Here is an 18,089-nt window from a genome sequence, read left to right as displayed (position 1 = left end):
CCTGGGTTGAAAAGGACCACAATGCTCATCCAGCTCCAACCCCTGCTGTGTGCAGGTCACCAACCAGCAGCCCAGGCTGCCCAGAGCCACATCCAGCCTGGCCTTGAATGCCTGCAGGAATGGGGCATCCACAGCCTCCTTGGGCAACCTGTGCCAGTGCCTCACCATCCTCTGGGGGAAAAACTTCCTCCTAAGATCCAACCTAAACCTCCCCTGTCTCAGTTTAAAACCATTCCCCCTTGTCCTATCACCATCTACCCTCACAAACAGCTGTTCCCCCTCCTGTTTATCCGCTCCCTTCAAGTACTGGAAGGCCACAGTGAGGTCTCCCAGGAGTCTTCTCCAAGCTCAACAAGCCCAGTTCCTTCAACCTTTCTTCATCAGAGAGGTGTTCCAGCCCTCTGATCGTCAATCATCATGCTGGGATATTTGAAATAAACATTTGATGTTAAAATATCACCTGCTTCCCATCAGGTTTCTCTCTCTTGGACCAAGGAGGTCGCTTTGCACCAGGCAGTAGCAAAGTGGCTGTAATTGTTGGTGAGCAGCGGGTGCTGGGTCCTGCCAGAAGGCTGCCAGAGGTCTCACAGCGCACTGGGAGGAAGGAGGAACTGACTGCCAAAGAGCTGACAGTGCTGAGGACGTGGTTGATTTGTGATGAAGAGAGAGGAAAAGACAGGGGAGCAGCGGGCTGTAAGACGGACAAAGAACAGTCACTGCTGGAGCCTCGTTGGGATGAACACACAGTCACTGCTGCTTATTCCCTTTGTTTTGCTGCAGCATTTCAAATTTCTTGCATTTATTTTATGTTAAAGCAGTGGAGCCCTGTCAGTACAGCCTTGCTTTTGATCCTTTTCATCATCATTCATCACCCACCAGCCCAGGCTGCCCAGAGCCACATCCAGCCTGGCCTTGAATGCCTGCAGGGATGGGGCATCCACAGCCTCCTTGGGCAACCTGTGCCAGTGCCTCACCACTCTTTGGGGGAAAAACTTCCTCCTAAGATCCAACCTAAACCTTCCCTGTCTCAGTTGAAAACCATCCCCCCTTGTCCTATCGAAGGACAGCAACTGAAGATAAAATCAGCCTCTCTTGTTCCCAGGTAATGCATTAATAACTGTAACATGTATTATCTTTGTTTCTTTTTTGTACAACTCGAGTTTCACATTTCTTCCTCACCACTAATTAATTTCTGGTCCACAATAAAACAGCATTTCTAATTTCTGCACTATCAGAAAACACGATTGTACCCAGCACGTGTCATAATCCCATCTATTTGAGTGCCTGGATAAAAGCAGTCGTTCAAAGTAATACACAATTTCTTGCAAACATTTACTCGCGAGGAAATTGCTGACTTGCACCACTCCATCTACCAAAGGGTTCATTAAGACCAGTGCCTTCCTGGTGCTGTGCAAATGGGCCTGCTGAAAGGTCTTAGTGCCATAAATCGCTGCTTCCCAGTCATCGTGGTGCCAAAGGGACGTTGTTATGAGACCATTAAGCAGACACGGATATTCACAGATGCACCAGTATTTTGTTCTGATGGTATTCTACAATCCCCAGTAGTCTGATATCCTTCAGTACAACTGAAATAAAGGCGGTGCACGTAGATGGGGTGTTTGAAAGTTCATGGAATCACACGATGTCTGAGCTGGAAGGGACATCTAAAGGCCACGTGGTCCCACTCCCTGCAGTGCAGAGGGACACCCACACCTCCACCAGTGCTCAGAGCCCATCCCCTGCCCTTTGTGCCTGCAGGGATGGGGACCACCACCTCTCCGGGCAGCTCATGCAGTGCCTCATAGCTGTGTGTGTTTAAGGCACTCCTGGGGGAGAGATTTCTTTTTTCTCTGTACCTCAGACTAAGCGTTTGTGGGACTGAAGACAAAGGAGGGCAAGGCGTGAAGTTGGGCTTGTTGATCCTCTCCCTCCCCGCGGTAATCCCTTCCTCCCTGTCCTACTTTCCAGCTTGATGTTTCTATTCTGGGTTCCTCTGCCCTGCCTTGCTGCTCATGGTGGGTAGCACTGTAACGAGGCTGTCTGTGGGTCTTGAGTTTGGAGCCCAGAGGGTGTCGGGGTCCCTCCAGGTGGGGAATTAAGAGGGAAACAAAGAGGGAAACAAAGGAAGCCCTCGTGTATACACGTGATGGAATCAACGCAGCTTAATTAGGGCTAGAAGGGTCCTGCGTGCCCAGCCAAGGGGAAGGGACAGCCTCAAAGCTCAGGGGCTCAGGACCGGGCTGGAGCTGGGTCGTAGGCACTCCCAGGGATGAACGCCCACACTGATGGAGGCACTCCGTGCGGATGTCGGAGCTCTCAGAGCTGAATCCCCTCCTCTCCCAGCAGAAAGCGGCTCCACGCGCCCCTCCGCCGCCACGCGCGCCGGCCGTCAGCGCCCTCCCTCAGGTGAGCGGCGCGGAGCCGCCGATGCGGGAGGCGTCCGCCAGGCGGCTCCGCTGAGGGGAGGCGGCGGCGGAGCGAAATTTCCTGCCTGGCCGCCGCCTCTGCCCAGCGCCGGAGACCGTCAGGGCGTCCCGCGGTCCGGCGCCCGGGGCCCGGCAGCCGCCAGCGGAGGGCCGCGGCGGCGGCAGCGGCGGGAGGGCTGAGAGGCGACGGGAGCTTCGGCGGTGAGCGGGCTGCGTCCGTGGGGGCAGGTGGGAGCCGTGGGGCGGGGCTCCCATAGCGGCCGTGCGGGGCTCCGGCGGCGCGGCGGTCGCGGTTGGGATGCGGCTGCGGGGCCGTGCGGAAGCGGTGAGTGCCGCTCTGAGCGCCGCGCTCCGTCCGTGCCGGTACCGATAGCGGCCCTCCCGCTGCCCGGCGGTTCTGAGCCGCCTCGAACTTCGTGTTTTACGTGGGCCGATGTGGGGGTTAAGGGGGGGGGGGGGGGAATGACACAAGGCTTCGGTGGAAACGTGCTTGTCTTTTGCATCCCAATCCAAGCCCTCGGTGGTAACCCCCCGCCCCGCTTGTGGTTTTGTTTAAGACGGGGAAAAAAAATAATGCCGGAGCTCAGCAATAACGCGTGGACAACTTCTGACCGTCTGCGGTGAGATGTGCTGCGCTGCTTCAGAAAGGGCTGGTGGGGAGCAGATGGCTCCGAGTCTCCTCTCCTCTCCTCTCCTCTCCTCTCCTCTCCTCTCCTCTCCTCTCCTCTCCTCTCCTCTCCTCTCCCCTCCCCGTGTGACAGCGGTTGGTAATGGGGTGATGCCAAAAGCGATGGCCTGGCTAGGTCCTGAGGTGCTGCCGGCACTGCAGGAAGCAGAGATAAGGGCTGAGGATTGAGAAATGCTCTGTAGTGGGAAATGCTGCTATTTGCATGGGCACGATGTGCTTGAAGGACCCCTAAACGTGAATGCGGAGGTGAAGTTGGATGGAAATGAGTGATGTTCGGCTGGAAGCTCACGGTGTCATCTTGGATAGATCTCCATGTGCGTCACTGGGAGCTCCCTAGTATGGTTTGTACGGTGGTCTTGGGGTCACTGTTCCTGCTGGGGCTGATCTGGGGCTCCTTGTGCTGGGGGCCACGGCTGTGCCACCTGATTCCTTCAGTTTGCTTTGTCTTTGCCTGCAAATAGAGGAACGGCGCAGGTGCTGCGTTGTGTTGCACCGGCCATCTGTGCTGGCTGCGCTTTGGGTAACAGATGCTGTATCAGTAAATGCATGTAGCGTGTTTTACCAAGTTAAGAAATAAGCACGGAGCTCCTTGTTTAAAAGCTTCCTAGGCACCTTTAGCAGAACCAGAAATCTTTATATACCTCAGTCAGCACGACTGTGATGTTTAGGCTATTGCAACCTATCCTGAGCCTGTGGAGCACAGGTGTTATTTTAGCACATTTGAGTCCTTGTTTGCTTCAGTGTTTCACTTTCTTTTCCACTTTTCTATATGATACGTTTATGTTCATCTGCCTTAAGCGAGAGGGAGTTGGGTTGGGAGAGTCTGTATTTTCTCACTATCTTTCTTACAGGGTGGTCTGAGCATCGTTACAGTGAGAGCTGCACTTTTAAACCACTGCCGTTGATTGCAAGACAGCTGCCTCACAGTGCATGTGCTCTCTCATGAGATGGACAAGCAGTGCTTCAGGTTGGTTGCACAGCTGTGCACCATGGCTGCAGGCCAGTCTTGTTGGCTGCACTGCTGTTAGGGCAGGCACAGCAGTTCTCAGGCTGCTGTGTGGCTCAGTGGCTTTCCTCCTTTAAGTTGCTGTGCAGGGCAGCTGTTCAACACCTTGAAGTATGGGAGGGTTTTGACTGTATCCCCTTTGAATGTTCCTGTTGTTTTGTAAACCTTTTATTTGTATGACATGTATAGCATGTCAAGCTCTGTTTCCAAAATAATCTTCAGGGCGGGTTTCACATCAGCTGGAGATCCTGCAGCTGGAGATTGTATGGGATGTGCTGGGATGCATCTTCGGTCATTACTGATGGTCCTGGAGAGGAGACCATGCCGTGTCCTGGTACATGTTTGATTTTGTTAACAAGAGCAAAGGGCCCCTGGGAGCTCTGTCAGGTTACAAGAGTGATGTGCTCGGAGCAGATGGGGAGATGGGAAAGAAATTAAAACAGAAGGTGGGTGTTGTAATTGTAGTGCTGAGTTCAGGGCTGACCGCAAGGCCTGGCCCTGCTCTGGATGTTGGGCTGTGTGTCAGAGAAGCACCTGCTTGCAAGTTGCTGCCTGTGCAGTGTGTGGGGCTCTGCAGCAAACCCAGCTCTTGCTGCCCACCTGGCGGTCAGAGGCAGCTCCCAGCATCACCACTGGTTTTGGCACCTGGTTTTATTTTACTGCACTCTGGACGCCGTATTAAGGAAAACTGATCTGAAATGTAACGTGATGCCCCACAATTGAACGTGTCGTAAATTGAACTCATGCATTATTAAAGAGTTCTAATGGGCCTGTTCTGCGTGGAGCTGAGTTTGTGAGTATCTGCCTGCGATGCTCGCTGAATGGGCTCAGCACGGTCCTAGGGAGTGATTCAGACGTGGCTGTGGCTGATGTGATGCAGCAGAATTCCAGCGGAAGGAGAAGTGGCTGTGGCCACCCGGCTGCTGCCTGCAGGCTCTCTGCAGTTCTGCTCACAGCACTCTTGCATTTACCTCACTGCACGTGCCCTGCAAACGCTCCATCCGCGTGCAGTCTTTGTCCTGTCCAATAACTGTTTTATTCTAGTGTCAAATCCTATGGGGGTTGCTCTTATTTTTGAAGTGGCCGTATTTATTCCAAACTCTTTGCTAAGCTGTAGATATTCTTTAAATAAATGCATACAACAGACTGGAAGAATTGTGTGAGTCAGAGCTGCAGTTAGATGCTGCTGAGGCAGAGGTTAGGAGAAACCCTGCACCAGCAGTTGTCCAGGATTTGTTTTCTAAGTGTGGGGCATATTTTTAAGATATGGGAGCAGTATTGTGCTTTCTACTTCCATTTACTTTCTGCAGGTGTAGTAATTCCATTGATGAATCCTTTTGGCTGCCAAAATGTGTTATGTTGATGTCTGCAGAGGATGGATGCCTTCAGGGACTGGAAGAATGAGTGGGAGATTGCCTTGCTGATAGGAGAAGGGATGCCTTTGGACTGTGATTGGAATTGCAGCGTGCTGAGATTTTGCTTTCACAGGGAGCCACCAACTGATTACCTACAGTGAGAGCTCTGTGTGCAGACCCTGGTTTGGGGCTGGTTTTGTGTGCTTTGTGCCAGAGAGGCAAAGCTCTGCGTGCTATTGGGGGATGCAGCAGTGCCCTAAAAATGCCCTTTTGCCTTTGTCCGCTGTTGACTTGCTGCCAAAGCAGCAAAGTGAAAGGATCTGGGCACAGACCTTGGGCTTGGTGTGCAGCAGTCGCAGATCTGGTATCAGTGGTGACTCCTGGCAAAGGGGAAAAACAAAACTGGAAGTAAATTTACTGGGGTAAGTTACTGCTTGCAGTGGAAGTTTATGGTCGCAGGGAAATGTGGCGTGAGTCAGCCGTGGATTTCACTGTCCCCTTTATGCCAGCTGTAAAAAAACGTTCAGTCTTTGAAACTGATAGGACAAGGGGAAATGGTTTCAGACTAGAAGAGGGGAGGTTTAGACCGGGTGTAAGGAAAAAGTTGTTTGTAATAATGGCAGTGAGGCACTGGCACGGGCTGCCCAGAGAGGTGTGGTACCCATCCCTACAGACCCCCGAGGTCAGGGGATGAGCTCTGAGCACCTGATGGAGCTGTGGGTGTCCCCACTCATTGCAGGGCGTGAGACCAGATAGCTTTCAGAGGTCCCTTCCAACTCAAACTGTTTTTGATTCACATTACAATAGATTTTCTTTTTTTAATGTAGAGTAATAATTGTCAGTAAGAGGAGACCCCAGCAGGGAAAAGCATAAAACAAAGCTGCAAATCAGTTGGAAGCAGGGTGAGGTGCAAAACTCACCCAGGAATTAAGAGGTTTCTTCCTAGATTTCCTTGCTGTAAGAGTCGTTGGAGCATAACTGGGAAAGAAACATACAACTGTGCTATCAAGATAATCTCATTCTTTTGATACAAAGGAGTTTTAATTGTTGTGTTTCTTGAGGCTTCCATACGTAGGCTTTGCAAAGGGCTGTACTTACTTAGCTTCACTCATTCATGGGGTGCATTTTAAATTGTTTCTCTGGGGGCCATCTCCCTCTTCAACCAACTTTTCTCTAATGATTCTGTCCCATAGTTGCTGCTGGCACTGCAGCTCTGCTCCCCTGGGCTCTTGGATTTCAGCAAGCAGTGAGCACTGCGTGTACGTGGCATTGAGCATCCAGGTACCCTGCACACCTCCGAGTTCTGTAATTTAGATCTGCATCCCGTGAATGTATTTCATTATACTGCACGAGGTTGCTTAAATATTTGATCATTCAACAGCATTCATGCATCTGCTGTGATATGTTCTGCTCATTGGGTACAGTTGGGCAGAGTTTGCTGCTGAGAGCTGGGTGGTGGCAAAACAGCTTTCACACAGCAGAAGGAAAGCCTTTGTGTAACCAAGTTGAAGTGATATATGCCTTCTCTGTTAAATACTGGGATTAGTGTAAACGGACTCACATTAGTGCTTTGTTTGCAGTTGTCAAAAGCTCATTAATTTCAGGTTAAACTGCTTTACTCATTGCCCCCAATTGCTTTTCAATCACAATCACAATGTGCTGCCTGGTCCCAGATGGGAGCCCTGGCTCCCCAGGTCCCAGATGGGAGCTCCTCCTGGACCCCACGTTGCTGCTGGGGGGGATTAATCCTGGGAATGCAGCTCCTGGCACTCAGATTCTGTGCTTGGTTCTTTATGAACGCTTTGCTACTCATTTCGGCTTCATCTCCCAGTCTCTTTCACACCTGCAGGAGTGATTTCCTTTCCCCATGTACTCCAAATCCTTCTGTGTGGTGTGTTGTTTTGTTGCTGGTTTTGTGTTGTTTTTCTTTTTTTTTTTTTTTCTTTCCAGTGATACAACATGCAAGCACAGAATTCATATTAGAATCACAGAATGGCCTGGGTTGAAAAAGAGCACAATGCTCATCCAGTTCCAACCCCCTGCTATGTGCAGGGTCACTAACCAGCAGCCCAGGCTGCCCAGAGCCACATCCAGCCTGGCCTTGAATGCCTGCAGGGATGGGGCATCCGCAACTTCCTTAGACAACCTGTTCCAGGTTGCTGTTAGCTGCTGTGAATCCACGTCTGTATCACTGTTACAGCACTCAGAGCTGCTTATAAGAGCAGTGCCTCTTTGGAAGCTGTTCCATTTTCTGTGTCCTGTTCAAATGCAGGTGGTGTTTTCCTGGCTGTCCCCTCTTATTGATGGTGTGGAGGCCTCCTGGTCCTCCTAGAGCAGAGGTGGGGGCTCAGGAGGAGCAGTGCAGGGATGCTGTGCAGTGCTGCCGGTGCTCTCAGGTGCTCAGTGGGTTTTTTGAGAATGGATTTGCTCAGAGCGCTCATATTTAAATGGGACTTAAAGCAGCTGGTTATGAAATGCTGAAAGCAGAGAGAAGATTATATTAGGAAATTCCCTCTAGTGGGAGGTCTGTAATTTTTTTATTGGGAATTATTCTGCTTGCGATATGAGATGAAAGGCACGTGGCACTGACTCTTCCAGCAGTAGGAGAGCAAGAGAAAATTCTGCTTTTTCATCTAATCGTAGAAGAATGGCATACATTTGAAAGGACCTTACAACCTCCTTTCCCCCTCCCCCAGCTCAGGCTGCCCAGGGATGGGGCAGCACAGCTCTGGGAGCAGTGCCAGGGCTGCACCACTGCTTTTGAGAGGGTGCATTTGGTTGTTGCGGCAGGGCAGGACCCTGAATTGTCCCTGTGTCTAAATAGGAAACCACTGCTCCTGTGACCTGCTGTGTCTGTCCTCTACCAGGAGGAACTGCTCTGCCCTAGAGGTGCCAGCATCAGGGGCAGGACTGCTGAGTGAGGGACCATCCTGCAGTGCACAGAGCATCCCACCTGAAGGGGAGTGGGGGAAAAAGCAGTGTTTGATCAGCTTTGGTGCTAGGAGCACGGTCACAGCTCTGTGCCATTTTTCACAGGGATGTTAGGCTTTCTTCTGTCTTCCTGCCTGCATTTAAATGCTGAGTTTAATGGCCTTCTACAGAACATCATCTCCTTGTCCAGTGCTTCCAGCCTGTTCTGCTGCAGCTGTGCTTACCACATGTTGGCCTGTGCCATTGCATACTCTAGTAGCTGTGCTGTTGTTTTTGCCACCTCTGAACCTCTCCAGCGATGGCTGCCCAAGGAGGTTGTGGGTGCCCTGTTCCTGGAGGCATTCAAGGCCAGGCTGGATGTGGCTCTGGGCAGCCTGGGCTGCTGGTTGGTGACTCTGCACACAGCAGGGGGTTGGAGCTGGATGAGCACTGTGCTCCTTTTCAACCCAGGCCGTTCTGTGATTCTGTGGTACGGCTCACAGGTAAGCAGGGAAGTTGGTGGATCTCCAGTTTTTCACTCAGCCTAACAGCTGAATGGGGCTCCTCTCCAGCAGAGCTGTGCCACACCTGTCTTGCTGCCATCAACTCCTTGTATCTCATCTTATGCTGAATGAATCCACCAGATTTGATTTTTTTTTTATTTTTTATTTTATTATTTTTTTTTTTTTCCCCTAAGCTGCTTGCAAGATACTGATCCCAAGTCAATGAGTCAGAGGTGTGATGGTTGTTTTCCCTACAACACAGGCACCCAGCCCACAAGTGAGAAGCTGTGCCTTGTTGTCACCCCCTGGGCTTGCACATTGGGTGTCAAATCCGTACAGCTGTCTGCAGAGGGCAGCTGTGTAATTGTGTGGTTGATGATGGGGATGTTGTGGCAAGCAGGAGGTTGGGGCCTGGCACAGCTCAAGTGGCTTTCAAGTACCTGGGCTGTATGACACAAAACAACATTAGTTGCTGGACTAATGCTGTTTGCTTTTTTCATATGGCCAAGGAATAGAGGCTTGGTAACAGTGGGCAGGCAAACTGGCATCATGTGATGATGGATATGGTAGGAAAATTTTGGTGGGATCAGTTTGAAAGCATTCCTTTTATAAAGTTACCATTAGGAGAAATGTTTTTACTGTACTTTATTTAAAACAAAAATATGAAAACCCCAAACTGAAAGGCGCGTCCTGCATGATGCACCTATTCTGGGATGCTTCTTGCCTTAAGAATTAGGCTCATGTGGTCTTTTCTTAAGCAGTGGACACTGAAGCTTGGTACAGAACAGGCACTGAATCAAAGAGTTTTGCACCCATGGAGCTGGAGCCCAAGCTGGAGCAAGGATATCTGAGACCCTGGCACCTCTGCCCAGAGCTGTGGGTGCCCCATCCCTGGAGGTGCCCATGGCATGGATGTGGCCCTGGGCTGCCTGAGCTAGACGGGCAGCCAGCCCACGGCAGGGGCGTTGGAACTGGGTGATCATTGGTTTCCCTTCCAGCCTAAGTCATTCTGTGACTCTACAATTCTGTGCTGTTCAGCCTTCCTCCCAGTAGTGAGGTGATCCTCATAAGCGGAATGAAACGCTGTCCTTCAAAGCAGACTTTGTGCTGTACCGAGTGTGAGTGTGTGTTGTGTTCTGCTCAGGCCCAGCTGCTGGTGGGATAGAGGGAGCTGTGCCTCAGCCACTGCAGCGGGCCCTGCTCTGTTTGGCTTGTGTTTGTGTTTATGCATGCAGAGCTCACGCTTCCCTTATGAGAAGCATGAGTTGCACTGGTTGTGTTCCGAGGGTGCTGCTTCTGCCATGATCAGGATGGAAATGTGGTTGGAGAAAGGTTCTCGCTCCTGTATCTCAGTGCTAAAGCATTCATCAGCATTCAATACTCTGCTCGATACTGTGCTTTCCCAAGATTAATTTCATGTATTCATGCATTTTCAAAGGCAAATTGTTTGTGAACGCTGCAAAAATAAAGCCTCCAGGAATGTAGTTCTGTTGCTATTTTAGTACTACTGGAATTTTAAGAGCTTCTATTTCCCAGTATATAAACTTTGGTATGTGCACCACCCAGCATTGTGCCCATCACCCAACAAGCTGGCTTCCTTGAGCTCTCTCTTTACTCTTCAGACTCGAGCAGGGAAATGCAGACACCTGCATTCCATTTAGTCCTGGGTCCATTTATTTATCCTCTTATTTGCCTGCGTCTAGTCAACTCTGAATGTTGGTTAATGTGTATTTTATATATTCTATTTGTATCTATGCTTTTCCTTTCCCTTGGGGCAATAAGTTCTGTTCAAACATCCTTGTGCACAGGCCCTGTGGAATCGCTGCTTCCTCCTGCAGTAGTTTAAGGCCTCAGTGCTGGGCCAGCATCACACGGCTTCGTAAAAACAGCTGGGGAAAAAATACTGCAGTGGAAGCTGTTAGTGAGCCTTCCTGGTTCAGCATTTGGCATTGAAAGGTCTGAATCCAGAGACCACCTTGCAAATGTAAATGCAAAACGTTCCCTGCCGGTGCTTTGCTCTGGGGCTCTCCGTGGCTGCGAGATTGTTAGTGCAGGTTGGTGAGGAGTGCAAGCAAGAGCAAAGAAAGCTGAATTGTTCAAGGACTGTTGTGTTTACTTGAGCAGGTTAAAGCAGAGATGACGGAAGCGCATCTGTGGCCATGCAGCAGTCTGGTGCTCAGCCCTGAGCGCAGGGCCACAAAACCCCGTTGTTCACAGCGCCTGACACTGAGGCTATTCAGGGCACCATGCAGGGGGCTGGCAGCAGGCTGCGTGCAGAGAGCCTGGGATCTTCCTTTGGGACAGAAACAACAAAGCTGGAGGAAAATGGCCATGCATGGCTGTGCTTTGCTTCATCCTGCTGCTGCCAGGCAGCAGTGCAGGATGTCCCCTGTGCTATGGGCACGAGACAGCAACTCAGCACTGTCCTTGCCTTATGGCTGTTCTTTATGAGTATCCAACTGCAAGTGTTTTTTGTTTTTTTTTGTTTAAATTACTATTTATTCTTTAAAGACTCATTAGATCAGGAGGAAACGATGCTTTCTCTGAAGTAGTTGTTTTTTGTTTATTTTTAAATACTGTATTGTATTTGGTTGGATGGGGCCCTGGGCAGCCTGGTCTCATATTAGATATGGAGGTTGGTGCCCCTGCCCGCAGCAGGGGGATTGGAGCTTCATGATCCTTCAGGTCCCTTCCAACCCAAGCCATTCTGTGAATATAAATGCAGTTTCAAAGTAGAGTCGTGACCACAAGTAGAAAGGAAAGGGAACTTTTTGGGCCAGTTTTGGTATGTAAAATGAGTAGTTGGAAATATCACAGGGGTTGGAATGGCCTCAAGGATCACCGAGTTCCACCTCTTGCCAAAGGCAAGGTGGCTGACAGCTAGATTGAGTTCTTGATCAGATTGCCCAGTTGGACGATAGCTGATGTTCTTACCAGGGTGGTTCTGATCTTTTTCAGATGGAAACAAAACTCAGAGACAACAGAGATATTTCTGTAATCTTTAACTCTGTTTAAGAACTCTCATAGAAATCTGATAAAGCCTGATAAAGAACCTGATAGGTTCTTTTTCCTATTGAGTTTTCTAGATTTTTGAGTCTCCTTGGAGATATGCAAACATTTGCATCACGTATCTATTCTTTGATCAGTTTTTAAATACTGAAAGTGTGTTAATTGCAACGTGTGTTGTTTGGTAATATGAATTTGGGAAATACTGCGTCGTTAAAATAATTTAATTGGTGGTAAATACATAATCAAATTCAGTCTGATGTGCCAGGATTGTAAATGGCCGTCATAGCTTGCACTAAAGTTTGTTTGCTGCTTATTAAGATGGTAACCAGTGGGTTTTTAAAAGGTTTTTCTTTTTTTTTTTTTTTTTCTTTAAAGTCTACTTAATTATGGCTAAGCAAAGTGAATGAGCAAGGATGGTGTTTGTAGCAGCGATTCCCCACAGGTGCTGGACCCCAAACAAAACATTTCTCTGTACTGAATCCCCACAGCCCCTTTTGCTTCTGCATTGCCTGGCAGCTGCGGTTGGTTTTGCTCTGCTTGTTTTGCAAGGTGTGCAAGCAGGTATGGGAGAGGTTTGTGCTGTTGTGCCTTCCTGCAGTAGGGATGGACGTGTGAGGCACTGCCTGTTTATAAAGTTTCCTGAGTGCCAGAATCGTTTGTGTGCTTTGTTTCCAAGCACACGCAGTCAGGACAATGGGGAGGGATATTGGTATCGGCCTTCTGGGACTTCAGCACTGGATTTTATTTTGGAAAGAGCTTTTACTATTTCTGACCTGATATCCTGAGCAGGAAAGGAAAATTCCAAACGAGAGCTTTTCCCAACACAGATCAAAGCAACTTACGTTGATTTAATGTCCTGCCAGAAGGTAAAACAGAAAGTGAGAAAGGAAAATAAGTTCTGCAAATAAGCAGCATTACAGGAGTATGGCATTAGATTATAGCCTTCCTTCAGAGTGTCCTGAGTGTCAGCCCAGGAGTTATGACCAGATAAGATAAAGCTTTTCAGAACCAGTTTCAAATCTTTCACTTGCATCTGAATGAGTGAGGATTTCAGATTGCAGTGGGACTACCTGGTGGTCCAGGGAATTGCATCCGGACCTTTGCTTCTCCTTCCACCTTCGGGTAATACTATATGGAATTATTCTGTATATATATAAAAGGTGTATATTTTGGCAGTACTGTTTCCTGCTACCTTGCTGTTGGTGTTGCAGCCCCAAGGGGCCAGCTTGTGCAAGAGCTTTCTTCAATTTTGAGTGAAGCACGGAGCGTGGTGACAAAGGTATGTGTGCATCGCTCGAGTGCCAGAAGGACAAGGATGGCTGTCACATAGGAAATGACGACATCCTTTCTCATGGTTGCATGCATAATTTGCCACGCAGCTGAAGCAATCTTGTTGGCAGGCGTAGGCTTTGCATGTGAGCTGCTGAAAGGTCCTGGCCTTGACAATAAGTGCAGAAGGAATGAGAGAGAGAGAAAGCAAACTCACTGCTGCTGCACTTTGTTAAATGCACAGGTGTACTTACTGCCATCAGAAAAGGGGCTTGGATGTTTAGTGTAACATCTCAAAAGGACGTAAAAAATTACAATGATTAGGGGGGGGTTTCACTTGCTAATTGTCCTCAGCTTTCAGGCTTTGTGCCATTGTTTCAGTCTGGAGCCCCTGGGGTGTTGTTCTCAGGCTTTTTCTCTTTTCACCACGGTGATTTGGTTGGGGCAGAGGGCTTCTGCCGGTGGTTGGATGTAATGGTCTGATGCTTAAGGAGTGAAGGGAACAAGGAGCAGGAGAGCCTGTGCAGAATCTTCTAATCTGTTGCCTCAAACCCCCACCCTCCAAGAGTAAGTAAAGTTTGGAGACATCTGATGCATCTGATGTGTTCACTCATACGTTGGTGTGTTCATAAAAGCTTTGGAGAGCCATGCAATTAGAAGGCCTCTTGACTTAAACAATCAAACAAACAAAAAAAGACTTTGCTCTGAAGAAATGTGTGTAACGTACACACTGAAAGCTATGGGACTCTGGACGAGTCAGAGTACCCATCATTGTCCTCAGCCATGAGCAAATCCTGGAGGTCCCATGTGTGTATTTATTGTGTGTTTTGGCTTGGGGCTGTATAACTCCATCCTCAAAGTTTGCAGAGCAGCGAGGCTCCATATGCAATCTCTTGTTGTTGAAAGGAGGTTTATCTGTTTTCATTTTGCTCTCCCACCGGTAGTTTTTGTTTTGCATCTGGATTTCTACTTGTTTGTCCAAGCTTCAAACACGAACATCTGACCTGTTGCTGGAACCGGTCGTAATACTTAAGGAGGAACGGCGTTCACTGTTCCTGTTTGGATAACTGTATGGAAGGAGAACTCAAATAACTGAAATGTATGCCACTCTTTGTTTTTCATTGCCTGTATGAAGCAAATAGCAGTTCTGAGCTTCTGCAAGAAGGCCTTGGGATGACAGCAGCCAAGCAAAGAGGTCAGGTCTCTGTGGGGCTTATCCAGCATGTTTAAATCATAGAGTCATAGAATGGCCTGGGTGGAAAAGGACCACAAACATCATCTAGTTTCAACCCCCTGCTACGTGCAGGGTCACCAACCAGCAGACCAGGCTGCTCAGAGCTGAGGAAGCTTTGAATAAATGCAAACATGAAATGCTCCCTGACGGCAGTAGCTTTTATTTATCCCCTCAGTGTGACAGAAAAGAAGCATGAAACCATCTTCTGCGTTTTGAAGCATTCCTGCAGCTCTGGTGTGGGTGCACAGGGCATCCAGGGGAAGGTCCTCTCCTGCCAGGGCAGCACCTGAAGTTGGAAGATTCTGTCCTAAGGCAGAGAAACTGCTCTCAATGCATTGGTTCTTAAACTCAAATGAAAAAAACGCTATAGGTTAGCTTAATGTCAAGGCTCAGTTATAATGAAAAGTGGCAATCTAGTAGGGGAAAAGTCTCGTCTCCAGGGCTGTGATGCTGTCAGTGCAGCTATCCACTCATTATTTGAATCTTAATTATTGACGATGGAATTTCTAAAAAGCTCTGCTAAAATGAAGATGAAGGTGATATTTAAATGTTCCCTGCTGCTGAGGTGTGCGATTGTGAGCATCCTGTTCTGATAAAACGCAGTGCCTCAGCAACAGGAGCTCTGCAGCTGTCTCCATTGCTCTGTTGTACTTATCTGGATTTCAGAGGAGAAGAAAAATAGAAATAATCATCCCTTGGCTCGTGCTGTCGCGTTTGAAATAGTGTTTCTGGGGCACTCTAGTGGAACAAATGTGTTCTTTAGACAATATTTAGTGCAATTTGTCAAGTTGGTGAAGTAGAGTGGAATTAAATGGGTGGTGGAAGAGGGAATGGAAGGAAGTAAGTTGTTAACTTTTATCACGGTCTGGCAGCGCGGCTCTGCTTCCAGGAGCAGCAGTGCTTTGGGATGGGTCTCTGTTAGCATGGGGGTTTCTGCCACTGCCAGTAACTGCTGTGCTCTGCAGCAATGATTCAGCATCTACCTGAGCAGCACTTGCAGGTGACTGCAGGACCTGTGAGTGGAGGCTGTGTTTGCACAGCTCAGCTGGGGATTTGCTTCCCGCAGACGAGTCCAGTCTGTTTGTCTTTGCTTTTGCCTCCAGGAAGCTGTTATGTGAAGGAGTTTTTGGACAGGAAAAGTTATAAACTAAATAGAGAAGGCAAACAAAGGCTGAAGTAAATGAACTGAGAGTATTCCTGCTCTGTCATTTTGAATGAAGAATGCTGTGGTTCTACGGATGTCATCTTTGGGCGTAAGTTTGTGAATAGGTTTCTGCCCATCCCCAGCCGCTGATGGATGCCCCTGAGCTGCCACTCACTGATGATGTGTAATGTTGTTGTTTCTGGGCTGTGAGTCACATCAGGGAAGTGCTTCCTTCTGGAAGGATCCTGCTTTCGTATTGTCCTTCTTTGTAACCTGGATGGCTTACAGCAAAGAGCAGTGCCAACACAAGCGGTGGTGTGGTGCAGGCTGGCTGAGGTGGTTCTCTCTTGTTTTCTGTCCAAACTGAAGCTCGTGTGTGTACCCTGTGAAGCACTTGGTGGTTTAATAGATCCGTGGAGTAAAAACAAATTAAAAAATGAATGGGTGAACCCAGAAAATCAGTCGCATTGCCTGAATCCCAGCTTCTGAATCCAGAAGCGCATCTTATTTCCCAGTACTCTTCAAGCCTCCTTATTCACCTCTGGTCTCGGACATTTGTTTGTCATGCTTTTCGTGTTCATTTACATGCTGCATGCTTGTTTTCCCAGTGCTGTGAGCTGGGCTTCCTTTCAGCATGGCTTGGGAAAGCAGATCCCCTGTGGCCGTACGCTGCTTTAGATGGCCACATCGCAGCTGGTGGTCACGTCTTAAGGATGCCACGCAAAGACAAAAGTAGAGGAACTGAGCAAGAAGAATAATAGCCTTATTGCCTTATAGTGGAACATATGCTGGGGAGCTGCGTGTCTGTAGAAGCAGGGATGGCTGTGCAGGAGCTGCCCTGTCCCTGGGCAGTGGGCTGAGGTGCCACCTGTGCTGCCCCTGGAGCACTCAGAGCTCAGTAACCCAAACCCAAGGTTTCAGTAGGTTGTTTGTCATTGATTGCCCCTGTTTGAGAGCGTGCTCTTGTGCAGCTTGGTGCTTCGTTTGGCACTTCTCTGGTTGCCCCATGAGGACGTTATCATGATGGTAGCGATCCATTCTGTTCTCAAACGCTAGCGTTATTTCTGGACAGGGCTGTTTTTGAGACATACATTGCTGCATATTGATGCGGGGCTTAGTCATCAAGCCTCCCTCCTGTTCATTTCCTAAATAACTGCTTAAAACTCTTCGATAGCAAGTAAATCTTTTGGTCTGTTTAAAAAAAAATGTCCTCTGCCCTCTGTGTTTGCCTCCTGTTGTGATCTTCAGCATTCCCATTTTTCCTCCGATTGGGGTAAACCCCAAACTTACAAAGTGGAACCCGAAAGCGTTTGCCTCAAACACACCCCTTGGTAGCTGGTATTTACATAAAACATGCTGACACCAGGTTGGGGAGATTGAGTGGGATGCTTTCTCAGCTGTTGAAATTTGCACACGAGATGGGAGATGTTTTGATTGAAAAGGGTTAGCTGAATATCTCTGCCATTTATTCCCATGTGTCAGTATCAAAGCAGTGTCTCTCTGGGCATTTTGCCCACTTCCTTTTTTTTTTTGTTCCTTTTCATTAGTTCTTAGATTATTTTTTTTTCGTAAGTTTGGAATGTATTTATACTTCTCTCTTAATGGAGGCACTTAGTAGCTTAATGACATAAATATGTGTAAAATGCCTTTCGGATAGGAATGAAGATAATATTACCCATTTTTTAGATTTCCTATTCCTTTTCAGAAGCATTTGTAAATTCATTCTTTCATTCATCAGAAGAAGCAGGGGTGAGCCAGAGACCTGTGAAAGTTAGGATCAGGAAAACCTATTCATAAGCACATGGCTGAGAGGCTGGTGCAATTCCAAGAGTTTAGGGTTCTTTTTTTGACCATAGGGCAGTTAACTTGGCACCTGGCCTGATGGCTGCTGATGGGTCTCACCTGACTCAAAGGGAAAGCAGATCCTAGCTCAGGAGCTGGCAGGGCTCATGGAGAGGGCTTTAAACTGGATATGAGGTGGGAAGGGGATAAAACCAGGCCTGCTAGAGATGAGCCTGGGGGAATCATGATAGAATTGGGGTGAGGCAGGGGGCTCAGCTGAATTGCATCTACAGCAATGCACACAGCATGGGCAATAAACAGCTGGAGGCCATCGTGCAGCAGGCAAACTATGTATTAGTTGCCATTATGGAAACATGGTGGGATTGCTGCCATGGATGGAGTGCTGCAGTGGATGGCTATGAGCTCCTCACGAGGGATAGGGAAGGAAGGAGGAGCGGTGATGTGGCCCTCTATGTTTAGAGTGTTTTGATGTTATTGAGCTTGTGGCTGGGGATGATAAGGTTGACTTTCTGTGGGGAAGGATTGGGGGAGGGCCAACAAGGCAGACGTCCTGGTAGGGGTCTGTTATAGACTGCCTCACCGGGATGAAGAGACAGATGAGTTCTGTGAGCAGCTGGCAGAAGTTGCACGATCGCCAGCCCTTGTTCTCATGGGAGACTTCACCTTCTCTGATAAAAGCCAGAAATACAGTACAGCACAGGAGAGGCACTTTGGCCACAACAACCCCAGGCAACACTGCAGC

At 48.7% G+C, this 18,089-nt stretch overlaps 1 protein-coding gene across 2 annotated transcripts in view; it reads left to right on the top strand.

The window, feature by feature from the left end:
* The first annotated feature begins 2,390 nt into the window (after window positions 1-2,390).
* The window catches only part of PTPRE (protein tyrosine phosphatase receptor type E), an 82,825-nt gene continuing 67,126 nt past the window's right edge, over window positions 2,391-18,089 (top strand). Inside the window, exon 1 of one of the 2 annotated variants that reach the window (XM_042818212.1) lies at window positions 2,391-2,406. The gene's annotated coding sequence lies outside the window, so the exon portion shown is untranslated. Of the gene's footprint in view, window positions 2,407-2,635; window positions 2,655-18,089 lie in introns of those variants that run through there. The other variant, XM_042818210.1, reaches the window with a different exon arrangement.

Source organism: Centrocercus urophasianus, unplaced genomic scaffold (assembly GCF_019232065.1).
Source record: "Centrocercus urophasianus isolate 14NV4802_14NV808 unplaced genomic scaffold, USGS_Curo_1.0 seq_17, whole genome shotgun sequence".
In the NCBI taxonomy this organism is placed as follows: Eukaryota; Metazoa; Chordata; class Aves; order Galliformes; family Phasianidae; genus Centrocercus; species Centrocercus urophasianus.
This window is presented reverse-complemented; position numbering and strand designations above follow the sequence as displayed.